The sequence below is a fragment of the Jatropha curcas genome, chromosome 8, assembly GCF_041381405.1.
Source record: "Jatropha curcas cultivar XTBG-Jc1 chromosome 8, XTBG_Jcur_1.0, whole genome shotgun sequence".
In the NCBI taxonomy this organism is placed as follows: domain Eukaryota; kingdom Viridiplantae; phylum Streptophyta; class Magnoliopsida; order Malpighiales; family Euphorbiaceae; genus Jatropha; species Jatropha curcas.
In genome coordinates this window covers 19109559-19128266 of record NC_143158.1, presented here as the reverse complement: position 1 = coordinate 19128266, position 18708 = coordinate 19109559, and the positions used below count along the sequence as shown (strand labels likewise).

Sequence of the window (18708 nt, the reverse complement as noted above, 5' to 3'; positions counted from 1 at the left end):
ACTTTCTATATCAAAATATAAAAATAAATCAATTTATATTTCATATTTATATACAGTTTTCTATTAATAAAATCTTTAATTTGTTTTTTTTAATTATTTATTTATGCATGCTAGCAAACGGAAAAGAAACAAATGAAAGAGTGGGGGGCATGTGGCAATAAAGTGCCACGTTGCTGAAAATTGAAGAAATGGTATTGTAGCACGGAATTTGTTGGCAGGTCTCGCGGTGCAATATGGCAATCCAGACAAGGACAGGTAACTTGTTTAGAGATGGGATAATGGGAAGTAGCAAATGATGCATCCGAGGAACAACTCACCAAACTCAACTTTTTAATTCTATAAATATAAACAGGTGTCATCTAATTATCCTTTGTTATAAAATAATACTAAGAAATAGGGAGATAGAAAATATGAAATCATAATTTTTTTTTATAAGAATGTAATGAGTAAGGGATTCGGGTTCGAATCCCTTATGACTACAAGAATTTTTCGTTATGTATAGAGTTAAAGGAACGTCTACTTTCTATTATGTAGCATAAGTGCCAAACAACCAACTAAATCTAACTAAAAGTGACATCAATCCAATTTAGTTTGATTCGGTAACTTGCTTATAACAAAAATCGATTATCGATTTAAAAAGGTTAAATCAAAATTTTCTCTGGCTTTGTTGGTTTGACAAAAACCAATCGTTAGACTTAAAACCAAATCGATAAAGCTAAAAATGATCAAATCGACTAAACCAAATTTGTTCCATTGGAATCAATTTGGTTTTGATATCAATTTCGGTTTGGTTTCATTTTTAAAATTTTTGGTTCATCTTTGTTTGGTTTCAGAGTAATTGATTGTTTACTAACCCAGTATAACCTAAATATTATTTGCACATTGAGATATAGTCTAGTGGTAAGTATTAAGGATGTGCATGGTCGGGTTGGAAAGAGAGTTACATAATTCTAAATCCAATCAAAATATCGGAATATAAAAATGTAGTCACAATCTTGTCCCAATAGATGTGTAGTCTCGGTTCATCCTGTCTCAATTTTTGGATGGAACGGGCGGAATTCGGGTCTGTGAGACAAGACGAAATGTGTCGGGACGAGAATCAATCATAATTTTCCATAATCTTATTAAATTTTTTTTCACCAAATAAAATAAAAAATTACTGTATTTATCAATTACAATAAAAAAAAAGTTTCATTTGTATAAGTTTGAGTTAAAAAAAAAAAAGAATAAATCAATTAATTAATTCAATGGTCGATGATATACTACTAAAGTTATAATAGAAAATTTCTAAGTAGTTATTTTCTAGTTAATAAAAGCATTAAATATAATAAAATAAAATAATACAAAAACTATATCCAATTTAACTTTATATGTATTTTATGAATTTTAACTTATCATTATTTTTGTTATTGTTATCTTTAAACTGATTTAAATTTGATACTTACTTAATATAACGATGAATATTATCTAAAAAGTAAATAATAATAGCATTAAGCATAACTAATAATTCAGTTATCATATTAATTGAAATTAATATTTCCTCTTGTCTTGATTAATCTTTCCATTTTTTGTCTAATAAAAAAAATTTATTCAAATAAACTTTCTTATAACATACTATGGAATAATAGAGAAAACACCTATATTAAAAAATATATTTAATTACTTGATTTATTTTATATTTTAAAAAATGTATATTTTTTTTTCGTATTATTACTTTAGGAGTAATTTTTATCATAAAAAAACTAAAATTAAAAGGATGAAATGATTTTTACGAACATAATTTTGAAATTCATAAAAAAAAAAAACAATAACTAGAATTTTAAAGGAAAAATGGGACAAGAAGTACTGATTTTTTCGGGACAAGACAGTGTATAACAGAACTTTGTTGGTTCGAATTGGTTTTAATCAAAGATCCAATCTTGTCTCATAATTATTTTTGGGATGGGATTTGGGACGAGACTATTAAGTTAATATTGAATTTTCCCGGGACAATTTTTGGGAACAGATTGGGATTCCCACAGCCCTATACACATTCCTAGTAAGTACAAATACAACCTGACAATAGATATAGGTTCGAATTCTCTCTCCTAATACTCATAAAAAAATTTTAATATTATTCTAAGCTATTGGACCTGTCAATGATCAAAACTTATGGCCATGTTCAACGGCAGTGTTTTAAGTAATGTTTCGTGAACATTATTAACATTTAATGTTTTATAAATTTTTCATGGCACTCATACTCATCATTTGTCTTTACATTGTTCCTCGTATTCATACATTGTGTCGTTTTATATTAAATAACTATCAAACAGTTATTTTTACCGAACACTTTTATTTTTATCGAACGCTTTTATTCTAACGGCTATATAAACAGCTAACCACTAACTCTAATATCTAACAACTAATCACTAATAAAACAACTAACAGCAGCGATGACAGCTATTAGAATGACTAAGACCGCTGAACAGGGCCTAACTCTTCAATAGTCTCCCACCTATTTTTCTTTATCATTTAAAATTTTTACATAAGTATGACTAGTTTGGTGAATCGACTCTTGCATCTCCAAAACTTGAACCTAAAATGATCCTTCAATCCTTGGTTGGTTGTGCACGTTCCAACGTTACGTGTAATTTCCCATCTTTTCCATAATAATAATAATAATAATAAGAATTTGATTTTAGTATTCTACGAATTTCTTTTAGACAAAAAAGGTTTAACGAAAATTAAAAAAAGGTTAATAAAATTTGTTTTAAATAATTGTTAAACTGCTTTTACAACGAAGAAAATTTTCATCAACTTTGTAAAAAAAAAATATAAATTAAAATCAATTACAAACAAATTATAATTTTAGACTACATAAACTTTAATAACTAAATAAATTGATAGAAAATTGAAAGGAAAAAAAAATTCTATTAATCTAATAAATTAAAAAAGTAAAAAATTTTAATTACAAAGAGATTGTAATATATTAAAATTTTATTAATATAAAAAGATTGCAAATATTTTTTAAATTTGGATTTGAATAAATTAAAAGTCAAATTAAATTTATGTTTTAATTAAATTAAGTTCGTTATTTGACATTGAAAACAAACAGACTTGTACTAGTCCAAAACTCAAAATCAGTTTATTTATTTGATCGCTCTATCCCATAATTTTTATTCTTTTTTCTTTTTTCATCCGTTTAAAGTGTTTCTTTTTTTTAAAAAAAAATAATATTTGATTTTTATTTAATAATTTTTTATCAACAAATACAGTATTATTAGCTGTATCGGTATTAGCTATTTTAGTATAATTTTTTATTGATAAAATTAGTTATTTTAGCAGTCGTTAGCTATCTCAGTAGCTGTTAGTCGTTTAAGTAACTTTTCATAAACGCTAAAAGTTAAACATTACATGAGTTAATTTTTCACAAAATGCTATTCTAACTTCTAAAAACTAGTCCAAATGCTATGTTACCGAATAATTTTTTAAGTAGCTTTTAGTTTTGAGCTGCTTAGAAAAACTGCTCCTGAACACATTGATAAAATTCATAAACATCATATGATTTTAAACAAAATTTCTAAAAACAGTAAATAGAAATAGATGGAGGGAAGGGAGTAATTTGATACTAGGATTTCGTATCCTATTTACTTTGTATCAATGAATGATACTTATTTATTTTCATCAAAAAAACATAATTACTCTTTATTATTTTTATTTTAAACTAGTCACGTTCATGTGAGGCACCTGGAATGTGCAATTTTATTATTATTTTTATAATTCAAATGACATGAATTTACTATTTATTTTCATTAAATTTCAAAGCCTTGAGATACAAATTTTAATTGCCTGTATATATTACTAGTAATTGAATTCAGTAATTAATAATAACCTATAATAAGCTTTTTATATTAATGGAAGGACTCTTTGTTTTTTTCAATAATTAATTTCAAATAATAAATTTATTGCATTAATGAAGAAACTATTAATTTCAAATAATAACCTCATGAAAATTTTTAGGTTTAAAATTTTTTTAATGTTATTTTTTGCTCATATTCACTGTACAAATTTCTAATATTATAAAAAAATGATTTTGAAAATTTTATTAATTATAGTATTATTAAATAATATTATTAATTTTATTAATTATCTAAATAAAGAAACCGAACTTTTTATTATTCAAAATAGTATGAATGATATTACTAATTATTTAATTAATTTTTTGAAAAAAAAACCGAATAATATTTAATATTATTAAATTACAAAAAAGAGACTGAAAAATGTTACTTCCTCCATCCCAAAAAGATAGTTGACCTTTTCTTTTTAGTTGGTCTCAAAATATAATCCACTTCCTCTTATGCATTATAGTTAACCCTTAAATTATCTATTATACTCTTATTAAATTTTATTTTATTTTTAATAACCCCTCATTAATTTTTACTATTATTCTATTATAATAATTGCTCATATGTTATTTAAAATGGATGTAATGAGAAAGTTATACAAATAAAATTGTCATTTAACTATTATAATTGCTATTTTCTTAATATGTGTGAAAATAAAAAGTGGATTGTTTTTTCACATAGATACTTCATCCGTTTCAAAAAGATAGTTCACTTTCTATTTTCATACAGATTAAGAAAGTAGGAATTATTATAGTTAAAAGATAATTTTATTTATATAACTTTCCTATTCTATACATCTTAAATAACACATGAGTGTTTATTATATTAGAATAATAAGTAAGAATTAATGAGAGGTTATTGAAAATAAGATAAAATTTAATAAGGGTATAATAAACAATTTAAAGATTAACTATCATGCAAAAAAAGGGAAGTGAACTATATTTTTAGGACAGATGAAGTATCTGTCAGCAATTTAATGTTATACTACATGTAAGACTATGAAGGATGAAACAACCGAAGAATATTTAATATTATTAAATTATAAAAAAGAAATAGAAAATTTTTACTATTTAAAATAATATTAATAAATTATTTAGTTAATTATTGAAAAAAATTGAAGAATATTTAATGTTATTCATAATATTAATGTTAACTAGTCATATACCTGTGCATTGTGCATATATTCAATTTTTTTATCATTTGAAAAATATTAATGATAATATTTTATTGAAAATTAAAAATATTAGTGAAAATAATTACTTTATTTATTAATTTAAAATAATATTATTAATTTAATTAATTATTATACAATTTAAATGTTTTATTACTTGGAAATGTTAATGATGCTATACTAATATTATAATTTTACTAACAATATCATTAATATCTAAATCAAATCAGTTAATGTTTAAATTAAAAGAAAATTAAATTATAATACAGTCAAAAATAGAAAAAATAAAATAAAAAGGCAAAGTAGATATAGATAAAAAAATAATCTCTTTTAAAGTTAAAAAAAACTTTAAAAAAATGTTAACCGATATTACTAGTTTTATTATAATTTATATTGATATTAATTATAAATATAATTTTAGTTATTTTTTGAGGAAAAATACAATTTTAGTTATTATTTTGAAATTATATTCATAATATGATTAATGTGATTAAATATTAAAAAGCAACCAACAGTTTTTATTAATTTATTAAAAAAAAGTTGAAACAATTTTAAAATATTAATGATATTAGCAATTTATTATTATAAAACTTTATTTCACTCAATGAATAATAATATTAATGATATTATTAATTTCATTATTAAAAGAAATTGAAATGTTTTATTAATATTAAAGACATTATCAATTTTATAAATTACTAAAAGAAACTGAAAAATTAAAAAAAGTCGTCATAATTATTTTCAAAAAATCGCGTCAAACCGTTAATTTTGAAAGGTTTATCTTTTTACATGGTTTGTTCAGTTTATAATTTGATAATTCACTTTCAAAAAACAAATTGCTTTGGTTTTTATTTAATTAAACCATTCAAAATCGAACCAAACAACATCTTGAGAGAGAAAAATTAGAACACATTTTTTTCCCTGATTTTATATATCTACAACTACAAGGGCGGATCTAAACCGGAGGCACTTGTCCCCAATGGTTTTTTATAGTTTAATTTATGTTTTTTTATATATTTTAGTGTATATAATTATGCTAATTTATATTTACTCCACTAAATTTTTACATTTTGCCCCCATTGAATTATTACTTTAATATATTGTCCCCACTAATTAGATTTTCCGAATCCGCTCCTATATATTTATTTTATATATTATATATGAATTCATTAAAATCTTCACAAGGACTTTCTATTTTTTTTTTAAGAAGAAAACAAACTAGAAATCTCCTGTATACAGTTTTTTATTAAGTACTTTCTATAGGTATTCCATGTGCCATTAAGTTGTTGATTTGATCGTTATATTTTACATTTAATTTGAAACTTTATAAATACATCTTGTGAATGTGATAGCTTCTTTTTGAAGCTATTTCTTATATTTTTAATGTTGTAGTATTAAAAGAAAATTATTTGTTTTGTGAATAGATGCTTATTAGTAGGCTTACATTTTTATAGATCATGAATGTTACTTACATGTAATATTATTATTTTTTATAAATTTAAATCATACAAATTGATATTTTATTTTATGATATGCTTCTTTGTTATCCTAAGCACTTCTTTGCTAATTATAATTTTTTTTTTCGAAAAGCACCTCAAATGCCAATTTTTTTGTTATTTTATATATTATATATTGTTTATGAATTTATTACATTATTTAATTATAATTAACACAATTCATTTTATAAATTATTTTTAACAGTATTAAACAGCAAATCGAACCGCACCAAGCCGTTTCATTGTTGTTGATTTGATTTGATTTAATTTTATTGATTAAATGGTTTGATTTAAGTGAAAAATCTTGTAGACCGTAATTTTTAGGTTCATTTGAAAATTTTTTTCAAACCGCACCAAATCAAACTGTTGTCACTTCATTTAATTTCACTCCATCAGAATTTATAAATGACATTAAAAAAAAGATTCGCCTTTAAAAAAGCTAAATTCCCACTAAGCAAACTGAATGACTCCACTTCAGTGAGTATGCTTCAGGTTTTATAGATTTACATAAGTAGATAAATATATATCAATTAATGTGTAAATTGAAAAAAAAATTCTTATCAAACCAACAACTTAAAAATTATTTATTTTGCTACTTCAGCATTTTAATTTTTTTGATTTTATGATAATGTATTTCTGTTTTTATATATTTACATAAATATAGATAAAAAGTTAATTAGCTGTACCACAAAAATATACTGTGTATATTATTTTATTTAGTGCAAGTAAATCTAATGTATAAGGAAGTTAAGTTAGGATTGCATACCACAAAATCAAATGCTCCAACAGAAATCAATTGATCTTACAGACGATAAATAAAATCCTCACTGGTTTTGCCTGCAAAAACACCAAAAATGAAATTACACATTATAACCTTTTCTTTCATTGCCATATAACCTTTTCTTTCATTGCCATATAAATTTATTCACAGATATTTTTAAATAAAATTAATTGATTTAAATTTCATCGCTAATAAAAACAATAATAGAATTGAGTCAATAACTGAAATTTATCTTTTTTAAAATGGTGGATTGAAACAAAAATAGAAATATCTATTCACTATTGTAATTTAATTTTTATCAATCGGATAAAAAATTCAATAAATTCATGAAATGTTTAAATTTCGTCCCCCGGAAAACATTTGATTAATCCAAATAATCTAAAAAATTGCAGGAAAAAGAAAGTGAATTTTGGGAAAATTGCAATAATAAATAAGGGAACTCAATAAATAAAGAAAGAAAAAAAAAAAAAAAGAAAAACAACATTCTTAGCATACCTTATTAATTAAAAATATAAAAATGTCGGATAACACTTGAGATAAGGAGAGGAGGAGAGCCAAGTCAACAAGATGGAAAATTTGGGAAAAAGATGGATGAAGAAGGGAAGATTAGTAGTTGCTTAAGAACACTAATTTACACGTATAGAATTGTTTCCTTTCCTCTCAAAAAGCTAAGATTCGCTTCCAAATAACATCCATCTTCTGAAAAAAGGTATCAAGAACTTGCTAGTTAGTACTAAAATGTACTCCAATTGGCCTGGCTTATATGGCAGACACAGACTTTAGATTTTCTTTCTTTAAAGAAGATGACTAGAAATTTCACCCTAACCTCTTTTTCTCCTTTGTGGAATTCCTTGACATATTTATTAAGTATATCCTTTTTCCTTTTGGATTATGTCTGCTTTCCTTGTTATGCAAGTTTTGACACTATTCTACTTTCTATTTAAATGAAAAACAAAATATTCACTCATTTATTGATCCTTCAAGTTCTAATGTCCCTTTTAGCTGTTAATATGTCAGAGATCGAGGGAAGCAGGTGACTGGGATAGAGAGATATAATTGAAAACTCTAGGATTAAGGCTCTATTTGCCAAAAACTTTTCAATTAACTTTTAACATTTTAACTAAATTAAAATTTCATCTCCATAATTATAACGTTCGATAAACACTTTTAAAGTTTTATAATAACTTTTAAAGTTTGAGCGAGTGAGTTTTTTTATGAAACCTTACACACTTTAATATTTAGCTTTTAACGTTTTTTATTTAGTTTTTAATTAAATATTTTTGAGAATCATATCTATTGTCTTTTTCCTTCAAATTCAGCTAATTAAATAACTAATATATCACTTTTTGCTATTTTATGTTAAATAGCTATTTTTACCGAGTACTTATAATCTAAACAATTATCAACTAAAAGCAAACAATTAATATTACGAAACATATCCTAATATTTACTTTTTAGTACCGCCTATGATCTCGATTGATCGTAAAATTACTCGTTGTGGCTCAGGGGATAAATCTATTCTACATATCAATTTGCCTCCCCTATTAAAAATGAAAGTTGATTCTCGTTTTCTTTGAAAATTTGTTATTGAACGAATGGTTTGATACTCTTTTTATTTAAATAAGATCATATAAACAGAGTAAACATCTATTATGACCTCCTTATTTTTAATGCGAATTGAATTAATCTTTACTCAATGAACTTGAAATATATATCTGATTATACATATGGTTCTTTATGAGGTTACGTGTTATTTGTTTGAAAAATTAATGTATAGTTTTAGTTGCTTTATATAACAAACTGCAATTTGGCATATAGTATATGTGTAAATGAATATATTATTATTTATTAGTATGTTGAAAATTTCTATAAAAATGCCTTAGATTGGGGACTATATCAATAAGTTTTTCAATTTAAGGTGGGAACAAATATATTTTAAAAAAAAATCAAACATTTTATTTATTTTAATTTCTATGTCAATGATTTTTTCTAATAAAAGTTACACAATAATTTAACATAAATTGTGATAATCGAGGAAAATTCACCGGAATTCAATTCATAGTTATTTAAAGATCAAATATTATTTTGAAATCACTTTAGACACGCATGAGGAATTTTATTTTCATATAATTAGCATTAATATTTATATGTGCTCGTGCTATATATGTGTACATATTTTTATTTATTTATCAATAAAATATTGATGGGATAATAAACGATTTAAATTCTCTTAAGGTAAAAATATAAATTCAATTTGAGGAAGCGCATTTTATTAAAAAGGTTTACCTATACAAGTAAGGAGAATGTATGTGTGTGTATATACATTGTCTGCTTGTTCGAGTTATGCTAATTTAACATTTGTCTTTTTGGGTCTCTTTCGCAGAAGCGGTGGCACATGACCGACCTCCGACAACGAATCCTGTCTGGATTTGCGATGAAGGTGGTGCCCATGCATGCATGGGCATGGCAGTATTTCTAAATTCCATTTTGACTAATAACCAGGCGTTGGTTTTCAGCCGGTGGGCCATCCACGGTTTAAAAGCAAATCAGAATTAAAAATTAAACCGGAACTAAATTGGAATAGTTGGTTTTCTAATTTGAAAATTGGTTTTTGATGCCAATTGTGCTGAAATTCACTGATTTTCCTGGCTGTAAGTCCATAACTTCTTTTGGAATCGGTTTCACATTACTGAAAAAATTTCATAAAGGTTTGAGACATTATAAGTAGATTTATCCCTCATTAAAAATACTTACAATTTAATTATATTGTAAATATAATTGAACATAAAAAATAAAAATTTAGAATATAAAATTTATTCTTCAATTCTATTCCATTTTTCATATATTAATTTTTCAGAAAATACATTTCATTTTCAATTTCTTATTTCGAAATTCTACTCCAAATTAAAATTCCAGTATGGAATAAAATATATTAAACCAATTAAATATATTAAACACAACACCCTACAATGTTCGACAATCAAATCCCACTTAGAAATCAGAATAATAAAAGTTAAAAATATCTTAAAAATAGAATCTCAATTCTAGCCCATAGTATGAGAAGGAATATATAAGTAATCTTCGATACATTATATTTGTGGGTAGATTAATTTGATTAAAGTAAGATACGATAAATAATACTAATAAATAATTAAAAGTTTACGTTCATTCACATAATAAAAATTGTAAAATATCTATCTATCCATCTATATCTATCTATTTATATCTATATTAAAAATAAGAATGAGTGAATTGCCGATGTTCTCCTTGTGAAATTTAAGATATTCTAAAATAACTTTAGTTTTTACTATTAAAAAATTTTAGTCTAAAAATGTATATAATATTTCTATAATTTGATTGAATGTTTTTTTTTTTTACTTTTTTAATAGATAAATAAATATAGATAAGTAAGCATTTTAAAATTTTAAATTTTTACTATTATTATCTAATTATTTTTTATTTCATTATATTATTATGTAAATTATTAAAAATAATTTAATAATTTTTAATAATTTATTATAATTATAATTTTAATAATTTAGCTTCAACATTATTATTTAAAATAATATATATAAATGAGGCATTTGAAAATTTTTATTTTTTTTGAATTTATTTTAAATAAATATATCTAGATGATTCAGATTTGATTTAAAAAGGGTATGGTTAAATTTCTTTAATTACAAACTCTAATTTGGTTAGCCAAAAAAAAAAAAAAGATAAAAAATTATTATTTTTAAACATCTCGAATTTAATTAATTATATTGATATTTTATATAATTCAAATCCTATTTCTATTAAAGAATATAATTTTATTAATGATTTTTTAAAATGCTTTCATGATTTTGATTGGCTAAAAAAATAAAATAATTATAATTATTTATAAATATTTAATTTGATTTATTAGATATCTTTTTTATTCTATTGTTAATATATATTTATTTACTATAAGAGATTACAATGAAAATTATTACCAAAGCATGTAAATTAATTATAAAATATGTAATAGAAGCTATATGATGATTTTTATAAATCAATTTGGTTTTTTCTTAAAAAAGAAAATAAAAGCAACTAATGTATATAAAAACCGTATGAATCAATACGTTAACATAGAATCAAAAAAATATTTACTGTATATATAAAGTGTAATATAATTTAACCACTCAATTTAAATTTAAATTTATACTTTAATATTATATAAATTAAAAATTAAACGAGTATAAAGAATGAATATTTAACGAGTATAGTTAACGTGCAATGCACATTATAAATAAGACTAGTTATATATAAAAGTGAGAATGATGGAAAAGAATAAGATTTCCGATATTATCCTTGTAAAATTTAAGATATTCTAAAATAAATTTAGTCTTAGCCAATTAAAAATTTTAACCTATATATATATATATATATATATATATATATATATATATATATATATATATATATATATATATATAATAGTTATAGAATTTAATTGGATTTTTAAAACTTTTTTTAATAGATAGATACATATACATAATTAAGCATTTCAAAATTTTAAATTTTTACTATTATTATATTATTATGTCTAATTATATTTTATTTCATTATATTATTATGTAAATTATTAATAATAATTTAATAATAATTAATAATTGATTATTATTATTACAATTTGTAATTTAGCTTGAACATTATTATTTAAAATAGTATATGTCAATATAGGGCATTTAAAAACTTTTATATTTTCTTTTTTGAATTTATTTTAAATAAATATATCTAGATAATTTAAGATTTTGACTTAAAAAGGGTATGATTTTTACAAATTGCACTTCAATTTGGTTGACCAAAAAATAAAATAAAATAATTATTTTTGAACATTTTGATTATTGATATCTTATTTAATTCAAATCCATATTCTATAAAAGAAAATAATTTTATTAATAATTTTTAAAAATGCTTCCATGATTTTAAATGACTAAAAAATTAAAAAAATATATTATTATTTATAAATATTTTATTTGATTTATTAGATTAGTTTCTTATTTTATTGTTAAAGTATATTTATTTATTAAAAAAGATTATAGTGAAAATTTTTAACAAAACATATAAGTTAATTATAAAACATATAATAAAAACTATATGGTGATTTTTGTAAATTTATTTATTTTTTTCTTAAAAAAGAAAATAAAAACAACTAACGTATAATAAAAATTGTATAAACCAATACGTTGAATGACACATTTCATATTTAAATTACTGCTTTAAAGGGAGAAATAAATATATTATTTTTTTGAATAAAATATTATAGTGCAATACATATGTATAAAAAAAATATTCACCGTATATATAGAGTGTAATAAGCAAAAATCCCTCTCACTTTTTTCCACTCTTAGATTATAGATGTGCTTAGTAAGTTGTGCTAGCTTTAATATGGTTTTAGTACGTTGTGACATCAGACATTTAAGGATAAACTTCCCAACAAGATTTTTCTATTTATAAGAAGTGAATATTCAAATTTTTATTCGACAGAAGTTGATTCTTTACATTTAACTCCCTTTATTTTTAAAAAATAACTTTCCTTTGAAAAATATTTTTCAAGGAAAGCAAAATATTTTCTAAATAACTTATTTTCGGTTATTTAATTGCAATATTGAAAATTAGTTAAAAATATTAAAATTTTTACCTTATAAAATAATAATAATAATAATAATAATAATAATAATAATATAAAATTTGTATTTTCAAAAATTTTATTATTAAATATGAGAATAATGCAAAAAATGATAAATTATAAAAATCGCCGGTGATCGGTGGTGGTGGCTGATGGTGTGCTTGGTGGTAAACGGTGAGTAATAGTAGTGGCTACAAATGATTAATAAATTAAAAATAAATGAATTTATAATATCAAAATAAGTTGTTAAAGTCCGAAAAATATTTTACGCTCTTGAAAGTAAAAAATAATTTTCCTTTGACATGAAAAATATTTTCCGTTGAATTATTTTTATAAACGCCCAAATAAAGGAAAATTATAGAAAATGTTTTCCTGCAAGTTATTTTATCAGCTGAGTGGCTCTTACTTTATTAATATATTATTATAGTCTAAGATTTTCTTGATACTAATTAACCAACCAACCTTATAATTTATTTCCATATCTTATAATTTTGGGTACCCTAAATTGATTCTAATTTGATTTTGGTTCAAACTAGACCGGTGGTGATGTAGATATTGTGTGGTTATTATAATAATATATGTTCTTTGAAAGCCTTATAAGTCCCCGTCGTAATGCTGGTGCCGGTCATGCACCCCTAATTTGGCCCATGACAATTGGAATTTCCAACTTTGGGAATTTGGCATTTGCGAATCAAAACAATGACTCAATTAACAAAATTTATAAAAGTAAAAAATCCAAATCAACTTATTGACAACTTGAAATAGTAAGTTCATAATTCAATTCAATATTTTAACTTCTAATTAATAATAAAATACTAATAATTTTACTTTTTAAATTTGACTTGAAGTTTTAATTAATACTAAATTTTAAAATTAGGATAAAATTGATATATTACAAATATAAGATATATTCAGAAAAATATATGAAATTTGCAAAGTTCAAGAGTGCCATAAAATTAAAATTGCAAAGTTGAATTAGTTAGTTGTCCAACGGAATCATATGTTGGAACTTAGCACATATACTTCAACGAGTGACTCGGTAGTATAAAGGAACTATTCTTGCAGTAATGGGTTGAGTGTTTTCTGAGGAATTGATGAAAAGCATTTGCACTCCTGTCAATATGTGCTTTTTATATCCTTATAAAATCCACAGATCATCACAGCTTAGCCAAATCAAGCGCGTCTTAAATCAACATTATAGCAGTCAAGAATCTGAATCATAACTCAAGGCGACTCTCTGTCATTAAACCAAAAAAACTCCAAGGCGACTCTCTGTCATTCTTTTAATCATAACTCAAGCTAAAAAATTTTTTGAGTGATTCAGGTGGCATTCAAAACTAGATATTCATAGCCTTTCAGCGATATGTCGCATGCGAAAATCCAAGTTAAAACGGCTCTGCATATAGTGAATGAAGTTGAGACAGAATGAAAAACTAAACCCAAGGTCAGCCTGGATCAGATCAGGCGGCTGGCTCGCTAGGCCTTAGGGTGGAGTTTTTGTCGCTCGTTTGCCTATTTTGACACTTTTCTCATCCTTTTCTCTCATAAATAGGACCTCCTCCTTTCATTCTAAACACGCACAGAGATCCTTCCTCTTTTCTCATTCTAAATACACCCAGAGTTCCTAGTTGATTGATTTCTAAGAATCTGAATCTCTCTCTCTACCATTCTAAGTGAGCAACGTTGAAGTGGAGTCAATTAAGAGATGATTTTCTTTATTTTTCAAACTATAAAATTAAAAAATTAAAAATTCAATCGACTTAAATTTTTAATCCATTTAATAGTATGAATAAATTGCGCCAAATTGATTCCTCCCTTAACAAGAAAAGCATCTATATATAAATTTTTTTTTCTAACATTTGTGTTATTATAAATTATCAATATTACTACGTTTACACTCTCAACTAACTTCAAAAAATATTTATTCGAAAAATTAATTTTAAAATATTCATCTAGAAATATAATATTTCCTCCGTTCTATAAGTTTTATCTTGCTTTCTTTTTTCATTTGTTCCAAATTATTGTACCGTTTTCTTTTTTTTTTTTTTTTTAAGAATTGAATAATATTTGAAGTTTAATATTTTATCATTATTTAATATGCTTCTTTGTTAGTAAATATAATAGTCAAACTACTATATTATCATTAATTAAATCTTGATAATAAATAAAATTAACATGCTAACCTTTGATCTTCCAATAAAACTCTTTTTAATAATGTTTCACTAATTTCAAAAATAATTTAATTTTTATGCAAACTAATATTATGGTGTATTAGAAAAAAATAAGTAAATTTTATAATTTAATCATGTTAATTAAAATTTTTTGAATCCATAAGGGTGTCATTAATTAATACTTCCTCCGTTTTCAAATACTTGTCATATTTGATAAAGTATATATTTCTAAATACTTGCTGTATTTGTTGATTAACAAATAATAAATTATTTTTTTATTTTTATCTTTTGTATGACTGATAGTAATTGAACGATTTTCAGTCAAATAATAAATTAAAGATAGTATAATCAATTCATTTAATAATTTAATTGTAATTTAAACAAGGAAAAAGTATATTACGATCTTTGTGATTTGCGAAATACAGTTAGTTTGTTTCTACCTTTTTTAAAATATAACAATGTGTCCCTATGTTTTGCTTCCGTTATATTATTAGGTCATTTTGTCCATTTTTTGCATCTTTTCTGTTAAGTCAACAAGAAAGCATAGATGTCAAAGGAGAGATACTAAAATATTATACCAAAAAAATTACAGTACGGTTCTTATAGTTTAAAAAATACAACTAATTTATTCCTGTGTTTTTAAAAATAAAAAGAATATTTTATTTTTTCGTAAAATATTTAATAAAATAAATGGAAAAATTAAACAAAAAATCTAATAGTTCGATGAAAGTAAACTATAAAAATATTTTAATGTATTTTAAAAAAGAAGAGATGGATAGTTTATTTAGCAATGCACGGATCCTATTGTACTCTTCTTTAAACAAATTAAATGATTTTGTTAAGTTCGTGAAAGGTCCAAATGTTAACAACTCCAGTGAAGGTGACCTGACAATCTGACATCGAACGACCTACCTTAAAAAAGCAGGGACTCAACCCAAAGTGACTTAAATATGGAACACATTTGGTTAGGTGTGAAACGTCCATTTTCCAACTTCGGTAGTTAGGCCCTGACCAGATGAGCTCATCAGTTACTTTACTGATTGGTTTTGTTTAAATTATATACTATAATAATTAAACATCTAAGCTGTCTTAGCACATGAAAGTAGGCATGAACCAAACCAAGTCGATTCGGTTTGGTACTTCATGTGATTGAGTCTGTTTCAATCTTAAAAGGGAAAATCAAACTCAAGATTTTTGGTTTAGTAGTTGAATACTTGAAGTGCGCTATATTTCTTTCTCGTGATTGCAGAATTGAGTCGTGAGTCATCATCTTAAGACAGTTTTTAAATATATTTGCTCTCTCGCTTGAAAGGAATTAGTCTATCAAAGTTTTTCATCTATTAAGTAATTTTTTTTTTCAAAACCAAGAGTTAAAAGCCAAAATCTGCCCCTACATGATTAATTAAGGGATTGAAATGCACTAAATAATATTATTAATTTGTATGTGATGATTCCTCTTTGTTAAAGTTGATTGAAAGCAAAAGAAAAGAATGGATGCCATTGCCAAAGGAAAAAAGAAAAACAGAACATTCTTATTCTCAGAGCAAAAGAAAAGCAAAGTAGCAAATTAATAGTAATTACCTGGAATTGGAAACAAAGAGGAAAGCTGTATCCTGCTTTGGCTGTTCCTTTTGCACTAATAGAGATTAGAGAAGCTGGAAGAAAAGTATCTGCTTTAATTATAATTAAATATTACTAATTAAAAATCAAAATGTCAAAGAAGCATATAAATATTAAAATATATGTAACTAAATACTCACCTCATAAATTGCTTCTTTGTATATGAGAATCTGGAAATTAAAATAATTTCTTGATGAGGAAAATAAAGAGAAGAGAGATAGCAAATAGAAAGAAACACACAGATGGTGTTTGTATTATGATTAGTACTTTCACAGGCTTCAAGTAGAAATGTAGCGTCTCCTGTCAAAACTCAGAAGAAACTTCTAGGAAAGAGCCTTTTAATATAAAACTCTCAAAGAAGACAAAAAATTGGTTGTGGGGTTGTAATCCTTAGCTATATTTGTATATTTTCCAATCTTTTTAACTTGTCATTCTGATCTTAATGCCTTCATCATTTGGAAAAAGTAACTAGTTTGAGCTTTCTATTCTATCAATATAACTGTGAATAGAAGAAATTATAAAACTTGTAGATTTTTTTTTTTGGCAAAACCAGATTTACCTCCACTCTTTTCTTTTTTATTTAAATAAATCCCTTCGTGTAAGAGAATATAAAGGTTTTTTTTTGGTAAACCATGTGATATTTGTTAGATTATTTTAATAATTTATATGGCTCATGTAATTAAAGGGCTGGTTCTAATTAAGGTGGCCTAAGATGATGGTTATTGGGCTTAATGGGATGATGACCAGTGAAGGGTTTTAATACCCTTCATTTGGCTTATAAAAGATCAAGGAAATCAACAGCGTAGGAAAAGAGAGTGTGATGGCTATCTCAAACATATAGCGGTGATAGGTTGTTTGAGAGAACGTGAAAAGATAACTTCCATTGCGATTAATAACTCTCTGACCATTAAAAGAGAACTTACGGCAAGAAGGTCAGAGTGAAAAAACATAGATCTACTGTTACGGTGAAAATTGAATTGCCGCAACGAGGTAATCAATAGCAATGGATCAAGGTACTTTTCCGCTTATCGTGTATTTTTTATGAAACAAATTTTATGAACAATAAGATCTAGGATATATTAAAGTTTTATTTAACATGTGGTATCAGACCTATTCCTGTTCTAGATTTGTTTGATAGTCTTTTATTTGGCTTAATTAATGGAAATTAGTTTCGTATTGTGAAGTTGATTAATCTAGTATAAACGAAGCCAAAATTATAGAAATTGAAAACTGGTTATTTTCTTTATGCTTTATAAATTATTCTGCTGTGTTATTTATAAAGAAATGTTATGACATCTTATTGTATAACGTGACTAAAGTTTTGAGATTTTAATTCAATCTCATAAAGTTTTGCATAAGTCAATATTTAATGAATGAAAAACTTGTTAGTCATCAAAGTGGCCTTGTTTGGATTAGTTTAGAAATTTGATTATGCGGCTTTCAATTGTTCATGTTTGTGTGATGTTGTTAAATGACATGAAAGATAAAATTGAACAATTGAGATCATTGATTATAACATTATTAGGTTACCCAAAGGTAGACCATTACTTATAATCAATGGCATTAAAGAGACTTATTGTCATAGCCCTGACCTGGTCAGTATTGTCCGCTTTAGGCTTTGCAACCCTCACGGATTTGTCCCTCAGGCAGGCTTTGTAACCCGCCCAAAAGCGCGCTAACCAAGTTAGAAGCTACCCCTCTTATGTATAGATCGTTTACCCCGTCCTTAATCGATGTGGGATTTGCCTAAGGTGTGCTGGCCTTGCCACATATACCCCCCCTTGGAGACTCAGCGTCCTCGCTGAGGTTTGCCCCACCACCGGCCAGAGGGCACAGGGCCGGCTCTGATACCAATTGTCATAGCCCTGACCTGGTCAGTATTGTCCGCTTTAGGCTTTGCAACCCTCACGGATTTGTCCCTCAGGCAGGCTTTGT

At 24.7% G+C, this 18708-nt stretch overlaps 1 protein-coding gene across 2 annotated transcripts in view; it reads right to left on the bottom strand.

Annotated features, from left to right (window-relative positions):
• Positions 1–17072, bottom strand: part of LOC105640982 (calcium-transporting ATPase 10, plasma membrane-type) — a 35804-nt gene extending 18732 nt beyond the window's left edge. Inside the window, exons 1-3 of one of the 2 annotated variants that reach the window (XM_012225415.4) lie at positions 16914–17072; positions 16735–16808; positions 7318–7388 (exon numbers count right to left, since the gene is read on the bottom strand). The gene's annotated coding sequence lies outside the window, so the exon portion shown is untranslated. Of the gene's footprint in view, positions 1–7317; positions 7389–16734; positions 16824–16913 lie in introns of both variants that reach the window. The other variant, XM_037640610.2, reaches the window with a different exon arrangement.
• Between the last annotated feature and the right edge of the window lie 1636 nt (positions 17073–18708).